Here is a 9,954-nt window from a genome sequence, read left to right as displayed (position 1 = left end):
AAGTAGTGGACAACAGCAGCACTACACTACACTACACTACACAGCCCTAACTCCCACCCTCCCTCTTCACTGTCCACAGCCGAGTGAGAAAATGGCGGCGACGCGGGTACCTTATATAGGATCCAAAACCCGCGAGACTCGGAAGGCGGGATGATGACGTTTTGCCTCGATTTCAGATCCGAGTCAGGCGGGAAAAGTCGAGCCTGATTCGGATCGGACTCGGATCGGGGGGGCTCGGGGGGGTTCGGATTTCAGAAATCCGAACCCGCTCACCCCTAGTTTACATGCACGCCAAAACCTGAGAGTGTTTCGGGACTCGGTTCAACTCAGAAACCCAAAGTTCAATTGTGATGGTTTCTAAGGAAAACCCAAATGCACATCTCTAACGAAAACATCTCTGCAGACCGCCCATACACATGCAATGGCAGCAGTGGGGAGGGGAGTGGACACGACCACGACCCGCTCCCCGGTCAGCGGGACCCACAGCTGCCGGATAGATGATGGCCATTCGGTGTGTATGAACCACCATCATCCACAGATATATCTGTCAGGTGTGTACCCAGGGGAGGGAGAGTGGGAAATTTATCATATGAAAGAGGCCAAAGCCTAACAAGGGAAAACTTATATAACTTTATCATTACCACACCCCCATCTATCCTATAGGACAAAACACAGCAGCTGGCATACCACAAAGTCCAACCCCCAGGCTTGTGGTTTAAGCCAATGCCAGTCTTACGGCAGCCTTCTGTATATCTGATAGTGGAATATGAACGCCAAACGTAGGGCAAATGGGCTCAGCACAGGGGTGAGATGGTCTCAGTAGCAAAGGCCGAATTGTGCACCTCAGCTCTAAAGGATCAGAAATGGATTATAATCATATATATATATATATCAAATTAAGCTAGAATTAAACCATAATAGATGTATTCATATCTGTTACTGTAATTGTTATTTTTATTTTCTGTTAAACCTTCTATCGGATGCGGTGTGCCATGTGTGCAAACCACTTATCCAAATAAAATAAAATAAAGACACTGAGACATGGATTTGGCAGATAACTTGATGGTGATTGATTGGAGCAATAATAATTTATTATTTATTTATTATTTATTTAAGGATGTATGTTGGCAAAGAAAGGACGGCCAGATATCAGCCAAATCTGCTATGCCCACACACAAACAACAAAAGGCATAGCAGGCGTAGATCGCTCAGAGGCCCTGATTCAGAGCCGCTCGTAAGCGGCAGTACGCTCATTCCGAGCGATGTTCACACTTCTGCGCATGCGTACGGTTTATAATACGCATGCGCGAACCAGTCAGTGCGGCCGAAAATCGTTTGTTCGCTATATAGTGAATGCCTGCTACTTTGAGTGACAGGATGAGGCGTATGTGGGTGGTAACAGGGGAAGGTGCTTGAAAACGGGGAGTGGAATTAAGAACGCAGGTGTGCTTAAAGGTCAAACGGGCGTTTTATGGGTGTGCATAATTAAAACAGCAGCGTCATTGACAACGTCACCTGGTTGTTTTATAGTCAAAACTGCTTGCAATATAGTGGTAGGAAAAACCAACCACAAGAATAGCGAGCAGTTCATACGCTGATCGATGTACTCGATTAATCTAATAAATAGCGGACATGACGTATGAAGCGAGCGGCCAGGGGGCGTATTTTTCAAAAAAACGTCCGCAAGTATTGTTCGCTCGTTCAGACATGGAGGCGTCAACAGACCGCAAAGAGCGAACGGTTCATTTGAATAGCCACCCCCTTTTTCTGAACGAGTGAGCGCTAATTGCGTCCGGCTCTGAATCAGGCCCAGAGTGCATACACATAAACATGTAAACCATATCATCAACAAAAGGTAACGCTCACCCTCTACCTTGTCTACCCACCTGTTTAGGTGATGATACTGCCCCCTGTTAGGTTGGTACAGCCAACTACCAGTCAACGAAGGGAGTGCCCTTAAATCATAATTGCACCCGGACTGGTGACCTGCTGTTCTTTCCCGCCACACAAAAACAAATCCACAACAACATGCCAAATTTAACAGGGAAAGGTCTGTGGGGAATCTGGAAACAGAGGCTTTGGCCTACACTTCTAGCCCCTTATATAATGTCCCTATTAAAAACCCGCCCCTGCTTGCCATAGGCTACCTCCAACTAGTAATTTGCATCAGGGCCGCAACTAGGGGGGGGCAGGAGGTGCACGTGCACCGGGTGAGCCGCTGTACCTGGTGCCAGTGACCTCCAGCCCGGCGCTGCAGAGAGGCTCCAAGCCGGACGTCCGCTGGTAATATTTATTACCAGCGGGCGCCCGGCTCCTTCTCTGCAGCGACGCGGTGTAGCCGGAGCCGGAGGCAGGAGTTCTCTCCCGAACTCCAGCTTCCGGCTCTCCCCACGGGCACTATGGGGGAGACGTCATGACATCTCCCCCATAGTTCCAAGGAGCAGCCGGCGGACCGGACGCGACGCTGGATGCAGGAGCGGGGTTCAAGGTAAGTATTTTTTTTTTTAATAAGCTGCACTACAGGGGCATTATTATGGGGGCAGGGGCATTACCACAGGGGCATTACTATGGGGGCATAGGCAATAAGGGGCATTAATAATGGGGCATGAGCACTACAGGGGCATTACTATTGGGGCATGGGCACTACAGGGGCATTACCACAGGGGCATTACTGTGGGGGCATGAGCACTACAGGGGCATTACTGTAAGGGCACTACAGGGATATTACTATGGGGGCATGGGCAATACAGGGGCATTACTATGAGAGCATGGGCACTACAGGGGCATTACTATGAAAGCATGGGCACTACAGGGGCATTAATATGGGAGCATGGGCACTACAGGGGCATTACTGTATGGTGGGCACTACAGGGGCATTACTACATTACTATGGGGGTATTAACATATGGGCATTACTATGGGGGCATTACAATATGGGCACTACTGCAGGGGGAATTACATGGGGGGCGCCAAATTACTGTCTTGCCCCTGGTGACAAAAATCCTTGTTTCGGCCCTGTTTGCATACATGCCGGCCCCCATCCTAGAGGCTTGAAATACCTCTTTTCTTATGTAATCTTTCGGTTTCTCTTTTTTAATTTTTTTAATTAAAACATTTGGGAACAAAATGTTCTCCTGAATTAAAAAACAAAACAATCATTTTACAGGTAGATACATTGATATGATTGGGGTTATGAAGACAGCCCATGAATTGATATCTAGAATACAAGAATAAAATGTACACATGATCCCTTTATCTTACATCCAGCAAACACATCTTCTCAACACGGCACGTTATATCTGTCTCAGCCTACACAAATACTTTTACAGAAACAATTTATTAAATTGCCAACATAAAATATGCATGTACACTATCTCCCGATGAGAAATGGATCATTTCTATTTTATTGCCTTGAAAGGATGGGAACCTGTGAGGGTTTGTAGAGATACCCGAGCAATGATATTATTAAGTTTTGCTAATTCTAGAGGCCTATTCTTTATCACTAATGAGCCCACTACAAATGCGGAAACACTCGTTTACCTATGTTATTAGTAACGGGCCCTTTCATTATTAGGGGCCCGATGGGGCCACCCAGTTCAGCTCTATAAGACACTATGCCCTCTCCAGTGGGTACTGGTTCCTGGTGCCCCAGTCCTTGCTATGGGAAGGAGCACTGGTTTGCATCCTTACGCTCCTGCCTGCCTGCTCGGTGCGCATGATTGAACTCGGGTCATGCATGTGTGCTAACACTGTTGGGTCAGACCCTGCAGTGTAAAGTTACGCTGGTACTAATTAGCGGCAAAGTTACAGGTGTTGGGGATTGTGGGGATGGCTACTTCTTGGAGCAGCGGTCCCCGAACCAAAACAATTCAACACTCACGACAAGTTGGATATTTAATCATTGGAGGCACCTGTGTACCTATAAACTAGTAATGTGCGCCGATCCCCGTGTTTCAGTTTTGGATCTGGATCTCTCCTGGTTTTGGATCCGGATTGGTTGTGCCAAAACCTCACCTCCGTGTTTTGATTTTTGGTTTTGGATTTGGATCTGGATTTTTTTTTTAAAAATCATAAAAACAGCTAAAATCACATAAAATGGGCCTGTTTTTGTTCCTACAGTATTATTAACCTCAATAATATTTATTTCCACTCGTTTCCTGGAAATTTTGACCACCTCACAGCTCACTAAATTGTTTTCATCCAGTTTAGGCCCAAAATTTGCACCAAGCTAGCTGGCTGACTAAGCTATGCGGCAGCAGTGGGCGGCACAAAAACATGGCACATCAGGAAACAAATGTTTTTATTATTCAAATGAGGCCTGAGGGAGTTGGATTATGTATGTAGTTGAAGGCAGGGACAGGAAGGGTTTGGTAGTAAATTTTATTTAATTTTTTATGAGGGAGAAGGGGAGGGGAGGAGGCATTTACAAAAAATATTTGACTCATTCACATCAGTCCTTGCCCCAGAAGAATCCTTGAGCGCCATTCCTGCTGCTGGGAGTGGATTTTCTCATCCCAGAAGGGGACCAAGAAGACTTCTTGTAGTGCATTCCACATGAAAAAGCATTTCCCAACCTGTACAGGAACATTAAATAAACATAGTTAGTTAGTGGCCTCCATACTGGCACTTAACCAGCACAAAGATATTAAGGGGTAAATTTAATTTACTAAAGTGAGAGTTTTTAGAGTGCATTTTAGAAGTGATGTTGCCCATAGCAACCAATCAGATTCTACTTAACATCATTTACCTAGCACTTTCTAGAAGATAATAGCTAGAATCTGATTATTTACTATGGGCAAGCAACATCACTTCTAAAAACTCTCACTTTAGTAAATTTAATTTACCCCTTAAGGTCTTACATTGTGTCTTTCTTGAGAATCTTGCGCCAACTTCTGCTGCTAGGAGTGGATTTTCATCCCACAAGGGGACCAGGAAGACTGCTTTCCAAAACGATTGACTGTAAAATAATCCTTTGCAAAGCTTCCACAGTGAACATTTCCCAACCTGTACAGGGACATTAAATAAAACATAGTTAGTTAGTGGCCTCAAAGTGCCACTTAACCAGCACAGATATGTGGACAAGCATAATATCTATGATTTAAGGCAGGGGTAGCCAACCCTGGTCCTCAAGAGCTACCAACAGTGCATGTTTTCCAGGTCTCTTCACAGAATCACAAGTGTAATAATTAACTCCACCTGTGGATCTTTTCAAATGTGTTACTGAGTAATGAATACACCTGTGCACCAGCTAGGTGGTCTGGAAAACATGAACTGTTAGTAGCTCTCGAGGACCAAGGTTGGCTACCCGGGATTTAAGGCCTTACATTGTGTCCTTCTTGAGAATTCTGCGCCTGTTTCTGTGGCTAGGAGTGGATTTTCATCCCAGATGGGGACCAGGAAGAGTACTTTCCAAAAACAATTGACTGTTAAATAATCCTTTGCAAACCTTCCGAAACAGCATTTCCCAACCTGTACAGGGACATTAAAAAAAAACATAGTTAGTTAGTGGCCTTCAGTTCAAACTGCCGTTGTACCCACTGTCCATTGAGCTGGAGTAGATATTGTGGACAAGCGGAAGAGAGCAACAAATGCAACATTTAAGATTTAAGGTTTAAGTCTTACGTTGTGTCTTTCTTGAGAATTCTTGAGCACCATGCCTGCTGCTGGGAGTGGATTTTCATCCCAGAAGGGATGAAGACATTGTTTTTTCTTCCCAACGTACACAGATCTGAAGATGTGTAAAGAACTACTGACAGGAAAAAGAGGCAATTTGGAGGCCCTTACACAAAACTGCCTTTGCTTTACTTGAGCTGCCCACCTTCCAGTGTGTACTCAGAAAGTGTTTTCAGCACAGTTGGGAACCTTGTCAGTGATCGGCCTGAGACTACTTCCCAAAATGTGGAAAAGATGATGTCCATCAAAATGAACTACAAATTCTATGAGAAAGACCTTTACCGATAATTACGTGCAAAAATTACAGAGGCACCTGTAATGGTGGATTCCAGCGGGGACAAATTAATATTGTGTGAAGAAGATGATGTATATATCACCCCAGATTCTACCAGCACCCAAGCCTATATCATCATCCCATCCTATGTTGTGTATAAATTACAGCTGCGCTCCCAGTTAGAGTTGGGAGTCATTGTCCACTTTAGTAAATGTGAGCTCCATTTTAGTCCATATCATCACCACACCCCCTACACATCTTCTGACCTGGGCTACAGGAGGAGCAGCTGCACTCTGGAATACGGGTGCATGGAGTTGCCCCTCTGACTCACTGAAAGTCAGGTAGAGGGACCATGGATAGGGAGTAGGGACACTATAATCAGAGAACGCAGTGTTAGCTGCTTTATTCCATTTTTTAAACCATATCCTCTGTTTTCGCCTTTGAAAATATTTATGCAAATCTCAGCTGAGGCGTTTGTGTGTGTGTGCACATTAATCATGGCATCACACACAGAAAAAAAAACACATTGATTGATTATTTTTTGGGAGCACTTGGGAGGGAGAGCCCTGAACGAGGCACCAGCCTCTTGATAAACAACACATGCAGCCCCCCTAGCACACACACAAAAAAAAACCACATTGATTGATTGATTGATTATTTGGGGGGGGGCACTTGGGAGGGGGAGCACCCGAACGAGGCACCAGCCTCTTGATAAATGACACAGGCAGTACCCCTGCGCAGCTACATTGCTGGTGATAAGTGTGGCTAATGTGCACACACACACACACACACACACAAAACACATTGATTGATTGACTAATTATTATTTTGGGGGCACTTGGGAGGGAGAGCACCCCTGACACACACACACAAAAAAACAAATTGATTGATTCATTCATTATTATTTTGGGGGCACTTGGGAGGGGGAGCACCCGAATGAGGAACCAGTCTCTTGATAAACGACACAGGCAGCTACATTGCTGGTAATAAGTGGGGCTAAAGTGCACACACGGACATGCAAAACACATTGATTGATTGATTAATTTTTTGGGGGCACTTGGGGGGGAGTACACCCCTGAATGAGGCAGCAGCCCCTTGATAAACAGGCAGCACCCCTGCGCAGCTCACAGACAGAAAATAAAATTTCTTTATTTTTTTCACACTGGGGGTGAAGAGCACCCCTGATGGACAGAGCACCCCTTATGCACTGCAGTGAAACAGGAGCCACTGAATCCCCCCTCCACTGTCTGCACAGCACAGCCCAGCACAGCAGCCAGCCCTAGTATGGACTGGAGTGGACAACAGCCGGTCAGCCAGCCCCTATGAAAAGTGTGACAACAGCCAGCCCCTGACAAGTGACAACAGTAGCCAGCCCCTTAAACACAGTCAGCAACAGCGCAGCACAGCCCCCTCCCTCCTTCCTCTTCACTCTCCACAGCGGGAATGAAAATGAAGGCGATAGCGGGACCTTTTATACAATCCAAAACCCACAAGAATCCGACAGCGGGATGATGACATTTTGTCTCGTTGTGAGATCCGAGTCAGGCGGGAAAACCCGAGCCGACTCGGGTCTGACTCGGATCACCTATGTTTGGGTGGGTTCGGTTCTCTGAAATCCGAACCTGCTCATCTCTACTATAAACCCCCCTGACTGACCACAATCGGAGCCCGGTCCCCTTATAAGGCCACCATTCACTGGTGTCATTTTGGCTCTACCCCACCCATGCACCCACAAATCGGGTGGGGCCTAATGATGGTAATTACCTAGCCCCACCCTCAGCAAGAGCTGCTGCATTACATTCTGTGTTTGCACCTGCAAGGCAAGGAATGCTGTTGGGGGACATTTGTGAGCGCTGCTCCCCTTTGATGAAGCCACCAAATTTATAGCATGGATGATTGTGGCATTTGTAAAGTTTTGTCCATGATCTACTGTCCTCTCCAAGCCATCAATGAAGGAACCAGACAAATGAGGCTTGATGTTGTAGGATTTGAAGTGTGACTAGTATAGAATACATTAATTAACCGTTATTTATATAGCTGACACATATTAGCACTTCACAGAGAATATTTGCCCATTCACATCAGTCCCTGTCCCAATGGACATATTCCCTGTCACATGTACCCAAACACATATACAGTAGACTAGGATTAATTATTTTTTTAAGAATCGAATTAACCTACCAGTATGTACTTTGACTGTGGGAGAAAAGTGTAACACCTGGAGGAAACCCATGCTAACACAGGGAGAACATACAAACTCCACACATATGTAGTCTTGGGGGGAATAAAACCCAAGACCTCAGTGCCATGACGCAGTAATGCTTGCCATTACACCAACTGTGATATGTCTTCATATTGCCGAGCGTGTAAAAATAATGCAGAGTACAGACGATTGATGAATGGCAGCCATGCTGGATTCAACGCTACAAGTGTGAAATGGAGGAAATGGAAGACGTGTGCTTTTCTAAAGCCTAAAAACACATATACAAAAGGCCTGATTCAGATCTGAATGTTTGCTATTAGTGATGCAAATCTCACATGTTACAGTACTTCATGCTCCAGAGGGATACGTTTAGGAAGCCGGAGGCCGCAATCCCAACCGGCGGCTTCCCGAATCCTCTATGCCGCCTAGGGTTAAATGACAGGCGTCTAATATCTAGACGCCTGTCATTTTCCCGATGTCGGGAGACAGGCGCCCGGCATCCCGATCGAAGGGATGCCGGGCGCCGCAAGCGGACAGCCACGGGGGGTGGGTTAGGTTTAGGGCACCTGGGGGAGAATTAGGATTAGGCACCCCCCTGGGAGGGTTAGGGTTAGGCTAGGGGCAGGGAGGGTTAGGGTTAGGCACCTCCAGGGGAAACTTAGGGTTAGGCACCCCCCCTGGGGGACTTAGGTTTAGGCAGCAGGCAAGGGGGGGTTAGGGTTAGGCACTAAGAGGGGGGATTAGGGCTAGGCACTTGGGGGGGAGGTTAGAGTTAGGCACCCCTAAGGGAGGGTTAGGGGGTTGGTTAGGTTAGTTTATACTTACCTTAGGGACGATCGGGATTTCCAGCGCTGTCGGGATTCCGCTGCCGGGCTGCTGCTGCCGGGAATCGAACTGCCGGTCATGCGGCAGCTGGGGTCCCATACCGAATGCGCTCCAGAACCGGGTGTAAGCAAGCAATGACCCTGGAAACTTGTATGCATTTCTGTCACATATGCACTTGAGACAGTGGAGGTGTAACTGGGCAGTAATGGAATGATCTCAAGTAGGCAGAGCTTAGTGACAGCGCATCGATGGAGCCGTGACTATACAGAGCTGGACGGAAGCACCAGTACACCTGTTTGCAGGGGTATCATATGCAGCAAGTATAGGGCCCGATGCGCACTGACGATGATGACGAGTAGCAAACTGTGCGCAAATATTCAAACATCGGAGTTTTACGCAAACCATTGACATGCTTAGCTGTTACTGATGTTTTGTACAAAATAGGCGTGCCGATTATATACACATGCACTCTCCTGCAAGGACACACGGGGGGGGAAACTATTATAAGAGAGTCGCAGGTTGTTTTTTGCACTAATATCTAATATTGTATTGCTGCTGTAATCATGGCTGGAACATGGCATTGTTGGAACCCACAGAACAATTTGTTGAGAGGAGTCTCCAATCTCTCTGATCCCTACGCAGGGCTGTGGCATTGTAGGTCGACAGTTCGCATGGTTGAAATGTCGACAAGCAGCATGTCGACATGCTTAAGTGCGTCCAATTCAGTGTCAGCTTCTGAATGTGCATCAGAAATCCTTTTGTTTTTGCACCATTGCATCCGGCACACCTCATGTTTTCTGAATGCAGTGGTTTATAGTATCAATAATTTCCATGTCTGATTCATCAGGCATGCATTATCTCCATAACCCACTAGGTGGCAGTGTTGATTAATAATCTGGCACCTTCACGCAATAGCACCTGATATTAATTCTGCGCTTAGAAAATTAGCAAACAAAAACAAACCTGAAAGCTTCTGCGA

The sequence above is a fragment of the Taudactylus pleione genome, unplaced genomic scaffold, assembly GCF_031769625.1.
Source record: "Taudactylus pleione unplaced genomic scaffold, aTauple2 ptg000174l, whole genome shotgun sequence".
Classification (NCBI taxonomy): domain Eukaryota; kingdom Metazoa; phylum Chordata; class Amphibia; order Anura; family Myobatrachidae; genus Taudactylus; species Taudactylus pleione.
Note: the sequence above shows the minus strand (reverse complement) of the source record.